This window comes from Rattus norvegicus, chromosome 13 (assembly GCF_036323735.1).
Source record: "Rattus norvegicus strain BN/NHsdMcwi chromosome 13, GRCr8, whole genome shotgun sequence".
In the NCBI taxonomy this organism is placed as follows: Eukaryota; Metazoa; Chordata; class Mammalia; order Rodentia; family Muridae; genus Rattus; species Rattus norvegicus.
Genome location: NC_086031.1, coordinates 86028398 through 86052243, shown reverse-complemented (window position 1 = coordinate 86052243; position 23846 = coordinate 86028398). Strand labels below are relative to the sequence as shown.

The 23846-nt window shown below is 47.8% G+C and overlaps 6 non-coding genes and 1 pseudogene across 6 annotated transcripts; 3 read left to right on the top strand and 4 right to left on the bottom strand.

The window, feature by feature from the left end:
• Positions 1–3781: 3781 nt before the first annotated feature.
• Trnae-cuc8 (transfer RNA glutamic acid (anticodon CUC) 8) lies at positions 3782–3853 on the bottom strand. Its single transcript has one exon. It is a non-coding gene; the product is annotated as a tRNA-Glu (tRNA).
• A 260-nt stretch (positions 3854–4113) lies between these two features.
• Trnag-ucc7 (transfer RNA glycine (anticodon UCC) 7) lies at positions 4114–4185 on the bottom strand. The gene has a single exon. It is a non-coding gene; the product is annotated as a tRNA-Gly (tRNA).
• Positions 4186–4613: 428 nt separating this feature from the next.
• Positions 4614–4685, bottom strand: Trnad-guc9 (transfer RNA aspartic acid (anticodon GUC) 9). The gene has a single exon. It is a non-coding gene; the product is annotated as a tRNA-Asp (tRNA).
• A 470-nt stretch (positions 4686–5155) lies between these two features.
• Trnal-cag3 (transfer RNA leucine (anticodon CAG) 3) lies at positions 5156–5238 on the top strand. Its single transcript has one exon. It is a non-coding gene; the product is annotated as a tRNA-Leu (tRNA).
• Positions 8219–8861, top strand: Znrd1-ps1 (zinc ribbon domain containing 1, pseudogene 1; annotated as a pseudogene).
• Trnag-gcc5 (transfer RNA glycine (anticodon GCC) 5) lies at positions 19989–20059 on the bottom strand. The gene has a single exon. It is a non-coding gene; the product is annotated as a tRNA-Gly (tRNA).
• A 3261-nt stretch (positions 20060–23320) lies between these two features.
• Positions 23321–23392, top strand: Trnad-guc8 (transfer RNA aspartic acid (anticodon GUC) 8). The gene has a single exon. It is a non-coding gene; the product is annotated as a tRNA-Asp (tRNA).
• Positions 23393–23846: the final 454 nt, after the last annotated feature.

Genomic DNA, 23846 nt, shown 5'->3' with positions numbered 1-23846 from the left:
TGCAGTTCCCGTGTAGATAAAACGGAGGCTACTTTACTTAATCCCCTGCTGTTTTATGATGGAGGTGCTAAACAGTTTCTCACATCAGAGGAACTCAGAAGACAGATCAGCTACTGACGTTACTTAGACTTAAGATAGGTACACATTTTATTATTAAGCAGCAACTTTAAATCTCTCACCCCCACCGATGCTCTTCCCCGTTGTCATTGGCTTTCCTTCAAGAGGGAGCTAGAAAGAAAGAAGAACAGCCAGGGCATGGCCCCTGGCATTTGTGGGCTATGGTGCTCTTCTTCAAGTATGTTCTAGAAGCCTTTACATATGCCTGAATATTTGGAGAAGATTCATGTGTCTCCGAGTACACTGGCTGCCTCCTAGGTCAGAGCACAGGTGGAGGCTTCGTTGACAGAAAATGGAAGGAAGACTATTACAAATAACACAAGGGAAGGGAAGAGTCCGTCTTGCAGGACTTTTGTCTGATGGTATCTGCTCTTTGGGGTCCTCATTTTCTATTGAAGGGCCCTGCCCTGTGTGAAATGTGTCTGAAATCTTGTACATTCCTGCCGTTGGCCTATTTTATATCAGTTTAGTTCTAAGACCTCAAAGGAAAGCTAAGAGGCTGAGTTTGTGCTGCCTCTAAATCCTTTCAACTGGAAAAATATCATTGGGTTTTCCTTAGTTGTTCTGCGTCTGCTGTGAAAGATGAATGGAGTGAGCTGAACATGGCAGCCAGCACTTAGGAAATAGAAGCAAGGCAACAGATAATTGCCCTGAGCTTGAGGCCTGCTGGGTCTACACCCAGAGTTCTCACCCAGCCAGGGCTTCACAGTGAGTGGGTGTAGGAATAAGAGAGTAATAGAGGGAGCGAATACAAGCAAAATAACATATATTTGTGTGCATACGTACACATATCATATGTTATATAATAAGATATATTGGAGTGTTGTGATGGCTATTTTTGGTTGTTAACTTAGAATTCACTAAAATCCCAGTGGCTGGGTACACCTGTGAGGGAGGGATTTTCTTAATGAAGTCATTTGAAATGGGAAGATCTTTTAATTCAGATCCGTTGGGGTGGGAAGATCTACCTTAATCTGAACCATGCCATCTACTAATGACCTACATAAGGACATGGACGAAGGAATCTCCCTCTCTGTCCCCCCTTTCCCCTTCTTCCTCCACCCCCTCCCCCTTCTTCCTCCATCCCCCTTTCTGGCTTCTTCGTCCATCCACCTTTCCTCTTCTCTCTCCCCCTTTTCCCTTCTCTCAATTTCTCTATCTCCCCTCTGCCCCCTCCCTCCTTCCCTCCCTCCCTCCCTTCCTCTCCCTTTGCACACTTGCCCTCTCTCTGGCTGTCAAGTCCTTTACGGTCATTAGAGCCTACTTTGAGATTCTGTCATATATAGAAGACCAGCTGAGACACCCAGCCTCTTGGACCAAGCAACTATTGTATTCTTGGACGTTCCATTGGTAGACAGTTACTGAGGGAGTATTGGGACCACAGTTATAAGTCACTCTAGTAAACCCCTTCTCTCTATATGTAGTGATTCATTCTATAAATTATGCTCCTGTAGAGAACCCCGACTAATACTACAGAATTGAGATAGGAAAGGAAGAAGAAAGGTGAGTGCAAGGCCCGGGTTTGGCCTAGACTTCAAGCCTGTGGAGAGGCAGGTGGGAATGCCTTCGGTGAGGGAACCACAGTACAATATTCCAGATTAGAAATAGAGCGTGTGGATCATAAAGTCCCGTGGCAGTGCATGCATGCCTTTAGTCCCAGAACTTGGGAGGTAGAGGCAGGCAGATCTCTGTGAGTTCGAGGCCAGCCCGGTGAGTTCCAGGACAGCCAGGGCTACACAGAGAACTGTGTCCTAAGAAAGAACAACGACAACCCAAAGGCTACAGAATAAATAAGTCCTCCCTCTCACGCCCCTGAGGTAATAGCCAAATAAGCTAACAAATTACACCACGAAGGCAGCACCAATGCAGATCTTTCTAAAGATCGTATTCACGAGGGGCTCACGAGGCCTCACCTCTAACTAAGGAGCTGTGCAGAGAGAATCTCTTATGTTCTGTGTGGAAGCACCATTTGTCGTTAACAAGCTGATGGCGTCTTATCAAAAGGCTGCAAATAGGAGAGAGAGAGAGAGAGAGAGAGAGAGAGAGAGAGAGAGAGAGCGAGCCCGCCTCTGGGAGACATTCTTAGAGATAGCCTGATGTTCTTGGAACTCAGTGGCATAACAGTAAGAACACCAAACAGCTCCACATGTCCTCCAACCTCTTGCTGTTTCCCCCTTCCCAGCTAGAAATTATTGAAAACTAAGCTCGCTGCTGACTGCAATGGGGGAATGGACGTGTTGGGAAAATAGCTCTCTGCTCATTTGAACCAGAATCTGTGCTGAAGACGTTGGCACGATGCCTCTGCTTTTGTAAACTTCTATTTGAAAACAAATAGGTTTATGACCCTTATTTCAAAATCAAAGCTAAAGTACACTGAAGCAGTCTGTGGATGACTCTTAACCATAAGAAGACAAAGTTTTAAAAATGCCATAGAGGGTAAAACAATATCTGAGAAGGAAGGAGGTTGAGCAGGTTGAACACACAATCTCCATCCCCCAAGACCAGCCCCATACAATCATTCAAAACTATCCCTGAGGGGTCTCAGGGCATTCAGTGAGCACAGATATAATCCTAGCCCTGTGGTGGCTAAGCAGGGCTAGCACCAGTTATAGGCTAGCCTGGGCCATATATTAAGATTTGTCTGGAAAAAAAACTTTGTAAATTTACAACAGGCCAGGGATTCCCCAGAGAGGGTCCCAAATTTATAATTACTTTACCTCAATTTAATTTTTAACACTGAAACACATAATTGAACGGATAAAACCCAGAGCCTTGACCAAGCTTAAAACAAACAAACAAACAAACAAATGCTATACTGATTATCCCCAATCTTCTGCCAGATATTCTGAATCAAAAAAAGGTTTTAGCAATGGATGTAATTTCCCCTTGGCTTTTAGGAATTCCAAAGCCATTCATCATTTGGAGATCTCTTCTACTATGGAAAATTCAACAAAAACTTGTGATATTCCCACTGGTAACTTAGAAGTTCCTGGTTAAAGAACCTGAGGACATCCATTGTACTTAGTAGGTTTGACAAATCTGGATGTCACCCCTGATGGGGCTAAATGTTCAAATGATAAAATGATCTTGAAAAATGTCCATCCTGGGCAGTTGGGTACTGTTACTATACAATGTTTTCCACCCTCTTTAGTACAACTAGTGAGATCCCTTGTGGGTTTTCAAAAGATCTAGAATCATTTAGCTGGAGTTCAAGAATCAAGAGCCTAGAAGATTCAAGTCAATTTGCTTGTCTAAGGGTAGGTTTTGGGCTGCAGCATCCAGGTGGATGAGGTGATGAACAGGGGAGGCAGCCTAGGGGACTTCTTTCAGAGCTAAGAGCGGGTAACGGGTAACGAGTCTGACGGAGCTGGGAACTCTGCGAGGTGCGTGTGTTCCGCGTGTGATGGTGGCTGGGCACCGAGTGAAGCAGAAAGGCTGAGACGTGAGAAAGAAAATTTCGGGACTCCGAAAAATAAGAGCAGGAACTAGGTGTGCATCTGAGGGCAAATGTGTTAAAAAAGGACAGGAATGCAGAGTCACTGAAGAGTTTTAAACATAAGCATGGTTCTGTGGTGCTGTGCATTATGAGGACCATTAAACAGTAAAAGGTTTTTACAAAGGATGCTGAAATGGTGGGTAAGAATAAGGTTTTAAAAAAGGCAGCTTCCCTGACCGGGAATCGAACCCGGGCCGCGGCGGTGAGAGCGCCGAATCCTAACCACTAGACCACCAGGGAGGGACAGTAGTTGCCTCCCGCTTAGAATACCTAGGACTAATCTGAAGTTCAGTACTACTTATTATTTGGCTCTTTGATGGGTAACTATAAGCAGAAGACTCCAAAAAACACCTGCATCTGGTACTTATCCTCCCGCTGACCACATTCTCAAAATATCTCAAGCCTCCGTTAGGTCACGCAGTCTCGAGACAAGCTAAGAGGCCCCAAAAGGGCCACTCTAGATCCCAAATTCAATAAAAAAGAAAAAAAAAGGCACACCATGCGTTGGCCGGGAATCGAACCCGGGTCAACTGCTTGGAAGGCAGCTATGTTCACCACTATACCACCAACGCAACGCCAATGTTCACCCTTTGGGACCTCCAGGCTTCCTAGTTGCTACAATCCCTCCCGTAAGAACAAGCCAAGAGGATGAAAGGCACAGGGGCCGCTCCCGAAAGGCCACCACCCAGACTCTCCTGGCACACCGCTCAGACCCAGAGAGTCGCACGCCGCCCATTCTGACACATCTGGACTGGACCCCAATATTGGGTTCGGGGTGGAGGGCGCGGTAGGGGAGGCGGGGAGACAGGGAGGCGTGGAGGCGGGTTCACGGGCGCCAGGGCTCTGGGCCAGTTGTCAGAAAAAAGGATTGAGGGCTCAGGAAAGCTTTGCTGGAGGACATCGGGTTGGGCTGGATCATCTGGGTCTTCGTCTGGGATGTGAGTCAAAGGACAGTGCTCTTGCCATCTATCTGGCCAAAAAAAAAAAAGTCTCCTTATGTCTCCCCGTCGGGGAATCGAACCCCGGTCTCCCGCGTGACAGGCGGGGATACTCACCACTATACTAACGAGGACGACATCTGTGGTAGCACCTGGACGCCGGCCCCTCTCCGACGCCCATCAGGACCGCCAGCCTCGGTCTCACCCATCGCCCAGTTCTGCACTGCACCGCAACCCCAAAGCCTCCTGGACCTGGCGACAACACCAGGACAACACTTGCGTGCAACCCTCCGGTGGTTGCCTCCCGGAGACTCTTCCGGAGAAGATCTTGGCTTGGGCTGGAAAGCTTGAGTTGTTGCTGAACTAGTCCCTAAACCGAAGATGGTGAGCCACGCCCGGGCTGGGTAAGGACCGGAGACTCGAGGTCTTTGGAGTATCGTGCCCATTCTATTGTAGTCGAATCCAGTTGCCTCTTCTCTGTGGTGAGGGTTACAGTTTGAGTCTGGAGTCCAGACATAGTTATTGCCGGGTTCAATCAGCAAACGATAAGGGAACACGCTTCAGCTGTCCCTTCCAACTTAGCTGCTTATCCTTCCTTTGTGTAGTCAGGATGGCCGAGCGGTCTAAGGCGCTGCGTTCAGGTCGCAGTCTCCCCTGGAGGCGTGGGTTCGAATCCCACTCCTGACAAGTTTTCTTTTCTAATCCCCGTTGTTTATTCCTGCTAGGTAGCAATTTGCTGCTTTCAAGCATCCTTTCTCTTCCTGTCCTGACATAAATAGCAAGTACTCATACCCAACTATCTGCCTCAACCCACCATTGCTCCTCTCACCCCAGTCACTCTCAATATGTTTTTGTGAACGTTAGACAAGCGCAGCCTTTGAGCTACATACCCATGTCCCTTTAACTCGAGCTGTGTTTTATCATCGCTTTTAGGTGTTGTTGGCGTCTCTGCTTCCCTTCACCCTAAGTTAATATATAGAGTCTTTCTCCTTATTGCTTCCACATTTTCAGTTCCTGCTAGAAAAAACATTACACTTCAGGCTGAACCTTTTTCTGGGCCCTTCAGAATTTTATTTCCACATTTGGATTACATAAGTAAATGGTGAGTATGGGCTCTTCTTCTCCGAGATAGCCATCCAGCGTTCCCGCCTTTATTTAGCATACAGAAGTAATTTTTTTCTCACTGCTTTCTGATACCAGTCTTCATACACCAAGTTCCTGATTTTGTACTTAGTCTGAACTTTATTCGTCCTTGGCTTGTTCCTTTGTGGGCTCTGGATTGTGCCCAGGCCTTGGGAATACTGGACAAGTGCTTCAATTTACCTGTCAGCTACAATCTCCTGCTCATCTCAGATTTCTAAGATAGGGTCTCACAGAGTTGTCCACAGTGGCCTCAAACTATGTAGCAAAGGCTGGCCACACTCTTAAGATCTCCACTTCTCAAGAACTCGGCTTAAAGTTACATGACTCTTCATTTTCCCATCTTGCATTTCCCATCCCCCACCCCCTTAAATCCTTTTACTATACTTTAAATAGTACCTTTTTTAAAAAGTGTGCGTGCATGTCTGTATGAGCAGCACATGAGCGTGGTGCCTGCAGAGACCTTGAAATGGAAATCAGAACTCCTGGGCTGGAGGTGCAGCAGTTGTGAGCGCCATACGTGTTCTGGGAGCCAAGCCTTAGCCTTCTGCGAGCTGTAGCAGGGTTGACCTTGAGTTTACTGCCCATCTCCTGATCCTCCTGTCTCTACCTCTAAGGACTTAGATTTGAGACCTGCCCCAGCCCACCTGGTTTAGTTGTGGTTGATGGGGCAACTTTGTGGAGTCGGTTCGGGTTTTTCCTGTGTGTATTTCTCCCAAGACCAGAGCAAGGAAGCTTCTTTCTGGTACAAGTCAGGTTGAATGTCACAAGTGTAGTCAACGGGAGAGGAGCCCTTTCAAACTCGTGATGCCAAGCACAGCTGTAGGCTGAAAGACGCTAAGACGTGGTTTCTTCTGAACTGGATATGAGTGACCATGGCCTGGAACGTGGTTCCAGTTTGCTCCAAAAAACGCATTTCAATATGCAAGCCGTTGCATACGTTTTCATCACAGAACAAAATAAATCATACCAAGGTATACTTTAAGCAACCTGATGGGAACATGGGTAGGGAGGAGCCACATGAAAAAGACCTCTACTGTGGGTTTTGACTGCTATCTGATGGCATTCTTAGTGTTTAGGGTTAGAAGCTTGTGATCTACCAAGTGGATTTGGTGGTGAAAAGGATGTTAGGTCAGATACAGACGTGAACAACGAGTGGTTGTTAAGGAGACCAACAGTAGCCCAAGATAATTTGGCTGAGTTTGCAACATCCCATCTTCCTACAACCATGACACAACTGGTCACTCAGCGTTGTAGAATCTTTAACTAATCCCCTCCATGCCTTCCTATGAGAACTGTAGTCTGCAGAATCGAGTCTAAACAGTTTCCATGTTCCTAAGGAAAAGAATACTGTCTTAGTCAGGGTTTCTATTCCTGCACAAGCATCATGACCAAGAAGCAAGTTGGGGAGGAAAGGGTTTATTCAGCTTACACTTCCACATTGCTGTTCATCACCAAAGGAAGTCAGGACTGGAACTCAAGCAGGTCAGGGAGCAGGAGCTGATGCAGAGGCCATGGAGGGATGTTAGTTACTGGCTTGCTTCCCCTAGCATGCTCAGCTTGCTTTCTTATAGAACGTAAGACCACCAGCCCAGGGACAGCATCACTCACAATGGGCTGGGTCCTCCCACCTTGATCACTAGTTAAGAAAATGCCTTACAGCTGGATCTCATGGAGGCATTTCCACAACTGAGGCTCCTTTCTCTGTGATAACTCCAGCTTGTGTCAAGTTGACACACAAAACCAGCCAGTACAGATACATATAGTATATGCCTGCGTTTGTGAGGGTCATTGTTTAATTCTTTCTCTTTCCTTTCTTTTCCGTTTTCTTTGTGCTGTTGTTTTGGGTTTTCTTTCTTTTTTAAAAGATGATGTCTTACTATGTAGCTCTGGCTGACCTCCAGCTAGAGGCAGTTCTCTTGTTTTCTTAGTGCTGTTTCTCGAGGGGTATATATATCATCATGGCCTGCATTACATTTTGAGATGGATTTTGCTATGTTCCCTAGGCTGGTCTTGAACTTATTAGCTCAAGTGACTTTTCCAATTGAGCCTGCTGAGTGCTGGGACCACAGGCATACCTTATCCCATAAGCTCTGTTTGAAGAACTGAAATGGTAGATAGATGTTAAGTATTAAGTTTCAAACCAGGGACAAGCATCCCTGAGGATGTTTAACATATCAAAGCGGGCATAGCCTCCAGGTTTCCCAATATCCCTCAGTCCCTACCTGTTTCAGGGTATGGCCTGCAAACCCTGTTCTTTACCCTGCACCTTCCAGCCCAGGGCTAGGCTGCCCTCCCCCATAGAGGCTCTTCCCTACATAATCCAGACGTTGTGGTATATACTCTCTTTGCCCTTCTGCCCTTCTCTCTGCCTCTCTCTGCCCCTCTTTTGTACTTCTGGCTTCCTGGTTGCTATTCTTGGTCATAGATGATTTCTCAACCTCCAGTGAAATGAGACAATTCAAACCAGATTAAATTATCTTAAAGGCTGGTTTATTAGAAAACTGTTGGGGGCTCTATCTCCTTCCCACTTACGTCCTGCACACAAGGTTCCCCACCAGCTGAGGTTCCCCACGCCTAGCATTCCAAATGCTGCTGTCAGAGGACCCAGTGGGAGGAGGACTCAGCTCTCATCCGCCATAGAGTTGGCCCGACCCTGCTCCAACTTTGGATCAGACTTGGATTCCTGCCCAGATTGTGGCTCAGTCCTGCTGCTACCTGGAGCTTATGACACTGTCATCTGCCCTCGCTGTGGCTTCTCCATCAATGTGAGAGATTTTGAAGGGAAGGTTGTGAAGACCTCAGTTGTGTTCAACAAACTGGGGGCTGCCATACCTATGTCTGTGGACAAGGGACCTGAATCCCAGGGACCAGGAGTTGACGGGCATGACCAGAGGTCACATGGGAATGGCCTACCACACCAGACAGATGTGCTCAGTCGGTCTTTATTCCTGTATCAATTGCAAGTTTCAGGAAAAGGAAGATTTTTGACCTTTTTTCCTGGCAACTCAGCAACAATCCTTCCCTCCTCTTGGAAGTGAGGACATTGGTCTCACTTCTCACATCAATGCCTTCTTGGTCTCCTCCAGTTACCATGCTTTGTTCTCAGAATAAGACCATTGACCATTCTTTCCCTTGTTGAATTTACTAAAGTTATTTTTTCTATGAAAAAAAAAAAAGGAAACTGTTCTTGGTTGGGGGAGCTCACTGCCCCCAAGGACTGAAGCCAGGGAAGTCACCATGGGGAAGGGGGAGATAGGGGAGGGAGAAAGAGAAAAAAAAATGCATGCAGAAAGAAAAAAGGAGAAAGAGAGAGAGAGAAAGAGAGAGAGAGAGAGAGAGAGAGAGAGAGAGAGAGCGAGCAAAAGGCCAAAATATCTGGGTTATATAGGGAAGAGCCTCTGGGGGAAAGGAAGGCTAGACCCTAGGCTGGAAAGCTCAAGATTGGGGACAGGGTAAGTAGGGACTGAGGGATGCTGGGACAACCTGGAGGCCAGGTCTGCTTTGATGTGTAAAATATGTGCCTCAGTCCCTTGTCCCTGGTCGGAAATCAAACACTTGGTTCTCCCCCTTTCACTCCTCACCCCCTCTCCACAAGGTTAAAGGTCACGGCCACTCTGAACTTTTCCAGATATGTCTGGCCCTGGCTATGCTCTCCTGAATAAGTAAGTATGTAACTGAGCGTTCCTGTGTGTCTATGCTTGGTACGTTTGTAATGTGGAGGTGTGATGCGGGGGTGGGGGGTGGGGGGTGTTTATGGGTGAGGGGAAGGTGTGGGTGAGGGGAGGGTGTGGGTGAGGGGAAGGTGTGGGTGAGGGGAAGGTGTGGGTGAGGGGAAGGTGTGGGTGAGGGGAGGGTGTGGGTGAGGGGAGGGTGTGGTGAGGGGAGGGTGTGGTGAGGGGAGGGTGTGGTGAGGGGAGGGTGTGGGTGAGGAAAGGGTGTGGGTGAGGGCAGGGTGTGGATGAGGGGAGGGTGTGGTGAGGGGAGGGTGTGGTGAGGGGAAGGTGTGGGTGAGGGGAGGGTGTGGGTGAGGAAAGGGTGTGGGTGAGGGGAGGGTGTGGTGAGGGGAGGGTGTGGTGAGGGGAGGGTGTGGTGAGGGGAGGGCGCCTTAACTGCCCATGCTGAGCTTGCTGAAGCATCCACCCCTGAGGTACCAGCCATATTGTGTGTCTAGTATAAAATGAGGTTTATTTGGGGGCATGAGAAGAGGGTTGAGAAGGAGTAGAAGCCGGGGGTGGGGGGAAGGAGTAAGAGGCCAAACCTACTCCATCTTGGAACTGGCCTCCATCTTAAAGTAAACAAAGAAAGCCTGAGAACTTGACCTGCAGTGGAAACCAAGCTTCACCCATGTATCAGGCAGGACCTCACGTCTTGTCTTTGGCCAGAGTCACTCCCTTGCTTCTTCCTAGCAATAGTCAATCAAAGACTAGTCTGATTGGTTCACATATACTTTCAGACCAGTAGTGATTATATCCAGTCTTGCTTCAGAGCACCCACCTTTTGGCTTATAGTCATTCTATTAGATACTTGCCAGACTGGACACCCCCTCCTTTAGTCCTATTTTTCTATAAAAACTTGTCCTGCTGAGGGTTCAAGGCTATTCTGCCTTCCCTTCCGGTCTGTCACTGTTGGGTTACAGGGGAACACCAGCCTGAGCTTGTAATAAAGAGTCCCTAATGCTATTCCATCGGAAATGGCTCCTTGGTGGTCTTTTAGGGTTCATGAACGCTTCCTGGCACAAGGGGAAAAAGGAGAGAGAGCAGGGTAGGGGGAGAGGGGCTGGGTGGGGGGAAGAGGTAGGCCAGAAACTCATGGAAAGATGGGGGATAGGGTGAGGGGGAGGCTAGAGAGGGAAGAAGAGTGAGAAAGTCCAGAGGGGGCCTGGAGAGATGGCTCAGTGGTTAAGAGCACTGATTGCTCTTCTAGAGGTCCTGAGTTTGATTCCCAGCAACCACATGGTGACTCACAGCCATCTATAGTAAGATCTGGTGCCTTCGTCTGTCATATATGTGCAGAACACTTTTTATGTAATAAATAAATAGATCTTTAAAAAAAATTAAAAAAAAAAAAAAGAAAAAGGAAGTCCAGAGAGAGAAAGGGTGGCCAAGCAGTCCTTTCATAGCAAGCCAGGCTCATACCTGGCTGTTGCTAGGTAACTGTTGGGTAGAGCATTAGAAGAAATGCTACCAATGTTCTCCCTGGCATGCTCTCCCAAGTATCTATAATAAACTTTCTCCAACACCATGGAGCAGTCATCTCTATGGAGTAGACATAAGATGTCCTTGCCTTTCATCTCTCTCTCTTTTTTTTTTCTTTTTCTTTTTTTCGGAACTGGGGACTGAACCCAGGGCCTTGTGCTTGCTAGGCAAGCACTCTACCACTGAGCTAAATTCCCAACCCCTTTCATCTCTTTTTATCATTAATTAAATTGTAGAAAATGGGGACTAAAGAAATGGCAAAGAGATTAAGAACATATATTATTCTTGCAGAGAACCCAAGTTTCCTAGCGCCTGTATTAGGTGGCTCTCACCTTCTATAACCCCAGCTCCAAGGGAACTAACATCGTCTTTTGGCCTCCGTGGGCTCTTGAGCTCATGTACACATACTCTAACACATACACAAATGCCCTGGAACTCACTGTAGAGCAGGCCAGCCTTGAAACCGGAGATCCACTTGTCTCTGCCTCCATAGTGCTGGGATTAAAGGCATGCACCACCACTGCCCAGCTTACTTTTTTTTTAACTTTAAAAATCAGCAAATAATAAGTAAATAATGCATGCAACTCACAAGTCTCAAAAAGTCCCTGAATCTTACAATGTTCACAGCCCTCCCCCCATCCCTGAATTTATGTAAGTAGTAGGGACTCTTGGGGACAGAGCGGTCTCTGAAACCTATAAGCTTCCAATAAGTCATTGCAATGAGCTCCAGGGAATGCAGCTTTCATGAGTCATCAATCAGATTGGGGTGGAATTTACAGTAATACAGCTGTCCTTGAGTCATCCATGCCTGTAAATAACCCCTCACCCACGCTTCTATAAATAACCCCCAATAAAGTCATTGGTTTGTCATTGTCGGCTAAACAAGGATCAACAGAACTGAAGATGAATTTGGGAGAAATGCTCACATAGTCCTGCCTATAGGTAGCCAGATATGCAACTAAAGCCAAACAGTCTGAAGGCAGAGCATCTGCAACGGGAACCCTCAAATATCACATCTTCTGCCACGTCCTGTGTGATAGTGTGCTGTTTTGCTATGACAGTAGTTGCATGGGTCTTGCTACAGGTAATAAGACATAACTAAGGATATCCTATTGAGAAGCGGAATGTCCATTGTTGGGATAACCTACCCCCATACGTATTATGTCAACTGGCTATGAATGTGTGCCCCTGTATTGCCATTTCTACAGCCCACAAGACCTGCTTTCCATAAGTAAATGCTTCTGGCTTCATCACCTGCCCCAAAAGATGTAAACAAACTGATCTGCAATTCTCTGTTTAAAAAGCAAGCCGCCATGGGGGAGGTCACAGAGCCCTCAATCTGGCCAAAGGACAGCATTAAGAGATAGACAGGAGGTTGTCCTGCTGCTGATTGGTTCAGAGTGTGGAAGCTGTGGAACCCCTCCCATTATGCTAATAAGCCTTTCTTAGCCGGAGAGAGAAGAGGGCTTTGGATAAATGAGGAGCTGGAGGCTGGTTCTAGAGGGAGAGCTGAGTCCAACAGTGAAAGCAAAAAAAGCTGTGAGGTTGAGACACAGTGGCAGGCAGGTCTAGTCTAGATGGTTAGCTGAGGAACTGCCCCCCAGCATAAAGGCCAACAGGTATATACTATACAGATGTCTCCCTATCATTATTAAATGCCAAGTGGGACCCTGATTCCCAAAGTGCCCACAAGAGTCCACAGATGCAACCTCAGAGTGGCTCTTGACTCCTATCTTGTATCAAGTGGCATGGCTTCTTGATGAGTTAGTGGGGTTCTCCAGATGAGTGTAGAGATGCCCTGAGAATGGTTAAAGATTTAAGCCAGGTTTTATAATCCCTGACAGTAACATATAAGGTCTCAGAACATGGACAGGTTGCTAATGAGGTCACATGGTCACTGTTGTGTGTAGTAAAATATATGTCCGAGGCCAAGATGGCTCCTTAGGAGGAGTGGAGGAGTGTGTGTGTGTGTGTGTGTGTGTGTGTGTGTGTGTGTGTGCTCGAGTAAGGGAGGTGTCGGTGCCCACGCCAACAGGGTACCGAGAACCAGGCCTGCGAGGTTTAAGAAAAAACACACAGACTCAGGTCATTCATGTTAAGAAAAGAGAATGCCAAATCTTTTACTTGATTCACGGAATATATATACCCCAAGTTCACCAGGTGGAAAATTCCGGGAAGCACAGGGAAGCACAGTGGAAAAACTGCCTTCTGTCCTCAGGAACAAAGAAAGAGGAACAAAAGACAGGAGCCAATTATCGCCCAGCTGTACCACCCAGGCTTGTGCTCAGAGCCAGGGCTTTCATTTGTTAGGAACAAAAGGCTTCCACACGCATCGGCAAAGCTCAGCGGGGGTCAAACACTGGGGCCCAGGAGGACTGGACAGGGAGGGATTACAGTGAGAAAGGAACTTGAGTCTAGAGACTTAGAGTGAAGGAAGGATGAGGTAGACATACTGGCTGGCTTACCATTTCTTAAGAATGAGGGAGCTGGGGGGGAAAAAAAAAACAGTGACTACAAGTTAGATCTGTTCTAAAGAGCCCTTTCTAGGATCCAAAAACCTGAAAGTTGTGCAGAAAATATGTGTTAGGAGAAAAACAGACACATTAAAAGTGATTTAAAAACATATTCCTTAGATTTGAACTTTAAAAGTAGAAATCACTGGGCAGTGAGTGGTGGCACAGGCATTTAATCCCAGCACTCAGGGAGCAGGGCAGGCAGATCTCTGTGAGTTGGAGGCCAGCCTGGTCTACAGAGAGAGTTCCAGGACAGCCAGGGATACGAGGAGAAACCCTGTCTCAAAAAAATCAACAGCAGCAGCAGCAGCAGCAGCAGCAACAACAAAAAGGAAGAAAACAGAAAAAAAAAAAAAAGAAAACAAGAAGAGGAAGAAGAAAAAGTAGAAATCTTGATTCAACAACAGATGGGGGGGCCTTAAAAATGGAAGAAACTGTAACAGACAAGGAATGCTTAGCACAGAGCTGATTAAATTAGGATAGACTTTTACGGAAGGTTGTCTTCTGTTGTTGCTGTTATTATTTGGTTGGTTGGGTTGGGTTTTCTGTTTGTGTGTTTATTCTGAGACAGGGTTTCACTCTGAGGCCCTAGCTATCTTAGGACTCCTCATTTAGACAGAGCAAGCTGGCCTCGAACTCACAGAAACCTGCCTGCCTCTGCGTCCCTATTACTGGGATAAAAGGTGTGAGCTACCATGCATGGCTTTGTTTTTGTGGTTGCGATATTTTTTTTTTTTTTTTGGTTCTTTTTTTCGGAGCTGGGGACCGAACCCAGGGCCTTGCGCTTCCAAGGTAAGCGCTCTACCACTGAGCTAAATCCCCAGCCCCGGTTGCGATATTTTTTAAAGAGAGATTTTTATTTTTAAGTGTGTGTGTGTGTGTGTGTGTGTGTGTGTGTGCGCTCACGCGTGTGTTGGTAACTGAACTCAAGTCTTCTGAAGGAACAGTCAGTTCTAACCACTGAGCCATCTCTGTAGCCCCTCCCAGACACTTTTAAACAAACATTAAAGGAGCCTTGCATGATCTGGTTTGTGAGGCTCTGGAATATGGGGCCATATGGGACTAGTCTTGTATGCCGTTGAGGGACCTCCCCCAAGCTCCTCCCCCTAATTGAGTAATATAAGCTACCAACCTCTCCTTAAAACAAAGGCTACATTGGAGATAGTATGAGGGAAATCCATCACTGATAGACTTGGTTAGCATTGTGCCCAGATCCAAGGGTCCCAAATGACCATCAGGAGTCAAATTCATAAGCAAAAGCAAAGAGTATACAAACTCTCATAAGGGCCCTGAGTCCCTAAGGTTCAGCTGTTTTATTGCAGTTACAGCAGGATGAGGGGCTTATCAACTTGGCAGTTACATGACTGGCTAACAGCAATTTCATCTGACTTAAGTAATTTATACTTATCTATAGCCTCTGGAATGTTATGTATTTTCCTACTGGTGGCCTGTGTCTAGGTTAGTTTCCTCTTGGAACAGTTTGTGGTTTTTCTAGTAATTAGTGCTTAACTTAAGCCCAGTGTATAAGATGGAGGTCTGGTTACAAGATGGGGTTTATCTTGTCAAGTTGGGGCCCTTCCATTAGATAAGCCATTAAGGATGAGTGGTTATCACCATGTGAGATCTGAGAGACTAAAGGAGAGACAGGTATTACTGAAATGTAGGTATTAGAGATGTTCAATGTCCAGTTCATCAGGCCAGACCTTACTGTCTTTATAAGACTCAAAAAAGAAGTTGATTCAACAGAGACATCAGAAGTGTGTGTGGGGCTTCAGTGGCTTTGCTGACTGATTTATTTAGTGGGGCATGGATCTCGTGAGGGAGAAGATCTGATAAATCTAAATGACTTTGGCCGACATGCAAATAGGGTTTATAAAGTACAAAGAAAATCAAGAGGCAGTAAACAGGCAAAAGTCTCTGTTGGAGTTACTCAAAGGCAAAATGTGGCAATATTTGTGTTGAGCCAGAGTTCCTTAAAATAAATTACTAGAGCCCCAAATGCTCGTACGCCTCTGATTGGCATTTTCTTAGATTGGGTCTCTATTGCTGTGCAGAGACACCATGACCCAGGCAATCATAAGGACAACATTTAATTGGGGCTGGCTTACAGTTTTAGAGGTTCAGTCCATTATCACCATGTTGGGAAGCATGGCAGTGTGCAGGCAGGCAATTTTGTGCAGACTGCCAATTAGACTGAGGTCTGGCTGTCCCTGCTAGGTCATGCCACTGCTGCTGCTATCCCGAGACTACTGAACTGGCCTGTTGGTGTATTCATGAAGTGTTTGTGAGTGAATCGAACTGCCTCTGCTGAGTTGTGAGTCAAAATGCTGATTTCCTGATGACACAGATGGGATTTGCTCCAGAGAACCATTTCTAAACAAGCCCACCTCCTCTATAACCTAATAATCTTCTTTTCTACTACTTCTGGTGGGTAGTGGGCTAGAAGGGAGGTTACAGTTTTTAAGAACTCATATTAAAGGTAGGCATTGAAAAACTTTAAATTACAGAGGAGAGTCTCAAAGGCCATGCCCACAATGACACGCTTCCTCCACCAAGGCCACACCTTAACTCCTAATAATGTGCATAATGCAAAGAACATTTAGTCCAATCTCAAAAGTCTTGTAGTCCATAACAGTACAGATCAACAATGTTAAAAGTTCAAAGTGCAAAGTCTCGGGGTTGGGGACTTAGCTCAGTGGTAGAACGCTTGCCTAGCAAGCACAAGGCCTTGGGTTCAGTCCTCAGCTCCAGGTAAAAAACAAAAACAAAACAAAAAAACAAAGTGCAAAGTCTCTTCTGAGATTCATCCAGTCACTTAACTGTAATCCCCTATAAAATCAAAATCAAAAAGCAAATCACACACCTCTAACATCAAGGGTTATACATTACCATTCCAAAATGACACAGTGAGGAAATCCTGGAGAAAAGCAAGATGAGAAGGCAGTTGGGCCATCTCCAAACTTTGCATCTCCAAGTCTGATGTCCAGCTCCCTTTTGCTTTGTTGACAACAGCATAACTTTTGCTCTTTGTCTGGTTCCACTCCCTGTTTGCAGATTTCCTCAGCAGGCATCCCATGACTCTGGCATCTCGAGCATCCTGGGGTCTCCAAGGCAACTTCATCATTACAGCTTCTTGTTCCAATGTCTGGGGTCCATATGTGATCTTATGGGTTCCTCCAAAGAACTTAGGTCAAATCTCTACCACTATAGGGTCTGTTTAACTCCACTCCACTACTGCTGCTGTTCTTGGTGGTCATCCCATGGTACTGGCATCCCTAATTCGCTGGAATCTTTTATTGCAACTAGGCTTTACCAATGGCCTCTCATAGGCTCTCTTCAAGGTGCCAAGCCTCAACTTCTTTGCATGACCCCTTCATATCTGGGCCATCAAATGCAATTAAGGCTACACCTTCACCAATGGCCTTCCCTGGACTCTCACAGTGCCAAGCCTCAGCTGCTCTCCATGACACTTTCACGCCTTCAAAACCAGTACCACTTGGTTGATTCTTTCACATTGCCAACTCCAGCTGCAGCATGAGGTACGACCTTAACTATCTCTGAAGCACAGCTTCTTTGTGCTCTCAGAAAATACTTACCAGAGAATTTCACCTCAGTGATGCTGGTCTCTTCTTAATCACTGCTAATGTCTTAGCTTCAGCTAACCAGAATCAATTGTCCCATTAGTCCCTTCTATTCTTGACTATAAAGCCAGAGCCATACGGCTAAAGCTGCTGGGTTCTGCTGCTTGCTGGAGTTAGAACATGGCCCCTTGTTCTATTATATCATCACCAGTTTTCTGTTTTCCAACTCCTTCACTGCCTAGGCTTGGCTGTTATGGAACTTACTCTGTAGACTGACATCGAACCCAGTGATTTGCATGGCTCAGTCTCCTAAATGCTGGGATTAAAGACATGTGCCACCATGCCTAGACCTAAGCTTTCCTTCACCTAGAACTTTCTCTGTCCAAAGCTGGCCTTGAACTCAGAGACCAATTGCCTTTGTCTCCTTTGATTGAAGCTGTGTACCCCATACCTGAGCCTAAGCTTTTCATGGGCACTATTATTACTCAAGATCTAGATTTAAAAAATCTGTGTCTTTCAGTCTCAAAATCTGGATCACAGGTGTGTCCTGATTTCTGGATTGTAGTTCATGCCAGACAAAAAGTCCAAATGGAAATAACAACCAGGTAATAATAATGCCTAAATATAACTATCCCTTGTTTAACTGCAAAAGCATAAACAGTCAGTTTAGTTGGGTGGGATCTTGCCCTGAGGTCACCACTCCCTTAATCTGTGTAACTTCTTGAATAAAGGATTCAGCTCCTTTCTACTTCCTGGTGTCCTTTAATCTTTGTATTTTCCTTTCTCAGCTGGCTCCTTTTCATCAAAACGCTCTTCATAAGAGTGAACTTTAGTAACCACACAACAGAATTTATACCAGGCTGTCTGAGACTTCCTTTGTCAAAGCAAATAATTGAAATCTCTTTACCTAAGCCTCAGCAGACTCTTCAGACAAGGGCAAAAAGCAGCCACATTCTTCACCAAAATATCACAAGAACAGTCTCTAGGCCACAAACTAAATTCTCCTCTAACTGGAACATCTTGGGCCAAGTCTGCACAGTTCAAATCACCCTCAGCACCAACATCTCAAGTCCAAGGTTTGGGGGTGACACTCCCTGGTAGTCTAGAAGGTAGGATTTGGTGCTCTCACAGCCCCATCCCAGGTTCAATTTCTGATAAGAGAAGCTTCTCTTATTTATTCCTCTCTGCAACTTGTCCTCCCACCTCGAAATTCTCTCCTGTCACCTCAAACATGCTCCCTTTTGGCAAAGAGCCAGTCCAAGGGCAGTCCTAGAGCAGAACTTGTCTCTGCTGATACATACACACTCACAACACATCATACCCATCGCTCTCCTACACATGTCCCAGCGGATGTATGTATGTGTGTATGTATGTATGTATGTATGTATGTATGTATGTATGTATGTATAGATGCGTGGATGGGTGGTTGCAGGCATGAATGGACAGACAGTTTCATTGTTGGATGGGTGGGTGGACAGAAGGATGCATGAATGGAAAGTTGCTTGGATGCATGGATGGGTCTGTTAGGAAAGGCCAATTGGGTCATGCAGAGGGGAGGAAAGTCCCAGCCTCTGACTGAAGTCTTAAGGTGAAACCAGCCTCTCCTGGAAGCCCCCACCACGTAGCCTGTACCCACCTACCTGTGTGTATCTGGTGTGTGCACATGTGTGTGAAGTCAGTGAGCAAGCTAGCGAGTGAAAGACGAGAGCAGTTTCTAGGGTGGGCACCTGGCCTTTTGAGGAAGCTAGGGCTTAGGTGTGGTGGATTGAAACTCAGGGGGCACCCACACTGCTCCCAGGGATTGGAGTGCTTTAGCTCCTGTTCATTTCCACAACCCCTGTACATGACCATCACCCCAGCAACAGCAGCAGAAAGAGGGGCAGCATCAGCCATAAGACAGCCAGCCACCAAGACCATCATCACTACCGCTATAACCATCACCATCATCACCATCATCATCATCATCACCAGCAGCAGCAGCAAAAGGACCAACAGAGGCATCACCACCACCACCACCACCACCACCACCACCACCACCCCCGTCACCATCAGCAGCAGCACCAGTGTAACAACCATGGGTACACATCAGTGATGGTCACTGGGAGACTGTTCAGTGAGGGAAGGCTTAGCATGGCGGACCATGGAATCAACTGTGTGCCCTTGTGCCTCTCGGAGCTGTGCAGAGTGTGTGTGTGTGTGTGTGTGTGTGTGTGTGTGTGTGCGTGCGTGCGCGCGCGCGCGCGCGCGCCCCTCTCTCTTTCTTGGTCTCTCTGTGTGTGCATCTCTCTTCCTCTCTGTCTCTCTCTGAACCCAAGGGCATGTGCACGCACATGCACATGTATTTCTGTGTTTCCCTTGTTGCATAACTGTGTGTGTGTGTGTGTGTGTGTGTGTGTGTGTGTTCTGTGTGCGTCGCTCTCCCTCTCTGTCTCTCTGTGTTTCTCTATGTCTGTCTCTCTCTGGGTGTTTGTGTGCTTGCACGAACGCTGGCGGGCTTTTACTCGCAGAAGTGCATCCACTCAGCAGAGAGGGAGGAGTGGACAGGATGCCAAAGTGAGAGCACATGGCATCCCGGCATGCACGTGCGTGTGAGGGTGTGCTCGCTCACGCTGTGAGACATTGAAGATGGAGATGGGAGAGAACAGGATTCCCCACATCTACATCCCAGAAGAGAGGAGGAAGTGGTGTTTCCCAGCATTGTAGGGTGGGAGCCAGTAGGTGAGGGTGGTGTTAAGAAGGTGTAGAGCTGGGCTGGAGAGATGGCTCAGCCGTTAAAGGCTAGGCTCACAACCAAAAATATAAGAAGGTGTAGAGCTGGTCCCCAGCTCCGAAAAAAAAAAAAGGTGTAGAGCTCCTGGTATTGGTGGTAGAGGGAAGCCTGCAGGATGGGTATATCATGTTGCTTGAAGGTGACTGTAGGTCATTTGCAGGGTAAGGATGCAGTGTGTTTAGGTACGCACGGCGGTGGATGGGAACGTTAACCTCAGAACCAAAAGACTAAACTTTGCATGGGCCGGGAATCGAACCCGGGCCTCCCGCGTGGCAGGCGAGAATTCTACCACTGAACCACCCATGCCCTGGCTGTAAGTGCTATCTGACGCTCACACAGCCTGTACTTGCTGAAAGTCCTGACACTCAGAAGCTCTTACCTTCCTCCGCCCCCCTCCCCCCGCGACAGACCATAGGCCGGAAAAGATGGATGGATGGACGGATAACTGGTTGGATGGAAGGTCTCATGGATCGAATGATGCATGGATGGAAAGATGTAGGTATGGATGGATCACCCGACAGGAGAGGCCAACTGGGTCATGCAGAGAGGAGGAGGAGAGTCCGGGCTTGGAGCTGGGGCGAAGCCTGCCTCGGCTGGAATCCACTGACTGGCACGTAGCTGGCGCGCTCCTACCTGTTTGTGTCTGTTGTGTGTACACTTGTGGGAAGCGAGCGAGGAGAGCGGATTCTAGGGCGGGCACCGGGCCCTTTGAGGAGTCCAGGTCTTAGGTGTGGTGGGTTGGAACTCGGAGTCCCCAGACTACGTTTCCTTCGGCACCCGCTGCGGGCCGGCGCTGTGGCTATCGGGGCGCCAAGCGTCAGGCAGGTGTGCGCCAGGGGGGAGGGCGTGGATTTGGGGAAGGCCAGCTGTAGAGCAGAAGCCTCGACGGCCTCAACACAGAGGCATGGGCACCGTGGGTGTCTCCCTTGAGAGGCGGAGGAAAAGAGGCGGTGGGCCGGAGAGCTGTGTCAGAACGTCCGGGTGTGGGGTTATGGGTGGTGACGGTGGACGGTGACCAGTGGACGTGGGCTTGGACAAGGTTAGCTGTAGACAGAAGGCGCTAGCCCCTGGCTGGCTGGCTTACCGGCGTGCTTAGGACCAGCCTCCTACTCACTCGACTTTCTCATAAGAGAAGCAACGCGACCACACCACCCCCTTCCCCTCTTCCCCACCTCCCACCCCCACCTCCTCTCTCCAGCTGCCTGAGGCCAGCCCGGGTGGGAGTCTTCTTTCTTGTTGGTTCTTCTTGAGGCAGCGGAGGGGGAAGAGCGTTTGCGGAGCGTAAGACTTTGTCTTACGAAATACCGGGTGAGACTTTGTCTTACGAGATATTTAGGGTTGCTGTATAATAATACGTTTACTTATCTAAGTCTAAGTTATAATGCTACTGTAGTTGTTTTACTTATCTATGTCTAAGTCACTATGCTCTGCTACTGTAACCGACCCGCCTTCCGTGTTCCTCTGAGGCCAGAAACTGCAGTCTCTGGCATTTAGTACCTCATTCTAAAACAGCAGGAGATAAAGTAGAGGATTACTTGCTGGGGCCTTTTCCCTTTTGTCCCTATGCCTCTTGCTTGTCAGGCTAGGGGGAAATTTGGAGCAATAAACTTCTAGTGAACCAAGAGAAGTGAATAGCACTTGCAGAAGCAAAAACTTTTACATAGGCAAATATGCATAAACTTATATAAGTTCATATACAGACCCGTGAATGCTCATTTATACATTTCCACTCAAACAAGTAGGGTCTAGCTTGCATGCAGTCTCACTGTTACATTCTTACACACACACACACACGCCCATTCCCACAATTACATACTTACACACACATCCATACTTACATATGCATATGGAGCAAAAGACCAAGCACCAGTGCAAACAGAACTCACTCATTCTGGATGAAGAATGAGCTCCAGTCCTTATTGCATAAAGAAAAGGCTTCTACCCTTTTAATGCTAAATGAATTAAACCTAAGTTTGTAAAAAAAAAAAAAAAAAAGCTTGTTTCTTTTAATAAGACTAAGCCTGCCTCGTTATTAAGAAAGGATCTGTTCTGTCCCATGGTGAGGAGAAGTATGCCTGCTCCTTCTGCTCTCTCCAGCTTCTTCTTTTTCCTCATTCCCTCTGCAGTCTGCACTTTGCTCTCTTGTTTCCTACTCTCTCCAAGTAATTCCACTCTGCATTCTCCTTTTAATCTTGCCCTCTCCTCCTGTTCTGATGTCACAATAATGCTCTCACTCTCAAAGTCTTTTCTCCCAATGCTATGCCTATGCTTCTAAGTTCTTCTTGAGTTCAGTTCTGTCTAAAAAGTGTTCTGTCTAAAAACTTCTCCACAGTCCAGTTCTGCTCAGCTTGGTTCTGACTCCTCTCTTTGTCCTCAGCTCTTAAACATCTTTTAGAATACACGATCGCATTTTAAAAAGTTTACCACAAGTTCACACACACACACACACACACACACACACACACACAAATCGAATCATAAATTGAAATAGAAGTTTACAGCAGAGAATATTTACATGCTTGTCCTTTAGGAGTAATTATCTGGCTAACCATCCATCACCTGTCACAGCTCCACAGGTTCCCTGAAGGTTTAAAACCATAACTAAGTTATATAATGAGGTTTTGCATAGGTAAACCCAGTCAATATTTTATCCTCTGTCCTGGCACCTATAATAAATCACTAGTTCCCTTTTTATGACTTTGGTTAATTGCTTTACAATCTATTGGAATGTGCTCTGAGTAGGAGAAAGTCTGGTCACCATCTAAGAGCAATTAACTGATGTCGTTATGGCTCCCGACACCCAACTGCAGAGTTGGTTGGTGTTGATGGGAGGTCTCTCCTGGAGACCCAGGTCTGTGGGGGGAAGACTTCGGGGACGAGGGAGGGAGGGGAGGCGATGGACAGGTTGAGGAGGAGGCAAGACATGCGGTCTCTTGTGGTGGGGTGAGGTGCGATGGACTGGAAAAGGCAAGCTTGTAAGGAGTGGGATTCGAACCCACACCTCGAGGGGGAACTGCGACCTAAACGCAAAGACTTAGACCTTTCGGTCATCTGGGCCGGAGGCGACTCTTCGCACAGGCGACCGGCGCCCAAGTGGGAACAAGCAGCCTTGACCGGACGGCGCGCCGGTTCGGGTGCAGATCTGAACGCCTCTGGGTGCTCAAGCTGCGGGCATCGTCCGACGAACTCAACCGTGCTCTGCCTCGCTCGGTACCAGCGTGTCGACGACCGGACGCTGCTAGGCGCAAGAGTGCCTCCAGGTCCCGGTTTGGATCCCCGCCCTGCAGCCCCCTGTTTGCCCCACAGCACGCAGGGCTGTCCTGACGCGGCAAGTGATAACCGCAGCCACTCGGCACTTGGCACCGGTGCCTTAGAGGGCGGGGACAGGAGTCCAGCGCCACGGTGGTCCCTTCGGGCTGCGGGTCGGGATCCTGGTGTTGACGCCGGGTTTCGGGATCTTTTGGGTTGCGGTGCAGTGCAGAACAAGAGCTGGTCATTAGAAGAGAGGGATGCTGTGGTTCTTGCCTGCGTCGAAGATGGGCCGGAGTGCGCACACAGTCTCTGTCGTCCTCGTTAGTATAGTGGTGAGTATCCCCGCCTGTCACGCGGGAGACCGGGGTTCGATTCCCCGACGGGGAGACATTGAAGTTCCTTTTTTGAACACCTAGGTGGCCCGCGGGTGCTGTCCCTTCCAACCAAGTCCCACACGGAGTCAAGACCCACAAAGCCTCTCCGGAGCCCTCAAACCCTTTTTCTGCCAACTGGGCCAGCACCCTGGCGCCTGCCGACACACTTCCTGGTGGCCCCTACCCGGCCCTCGCACCAGGAAACCGAAGTTGGTGGTCCAGGTGTGTCAGGACCGGCGGCGTAGGACTCCCTGGGTGAGATGTGTGCCAGGCCGCTCCGGGTGGTGGCCAGCCCGGAGCGGTCCCTGGTGTGCTGGACTGGGCTAGCGCGCCGGATTGCAGCAACCAAGAGACAGGAGACCGCCAGAGGAAAGGCGTGAGCATGTGAGAGGCGCGCTCGGGACCCGGAGGAAAAGCGCGGAGCTGCGGAGCCGTGGGTGTGGTTGAGGTTCAGGCGTGTGCCGGGT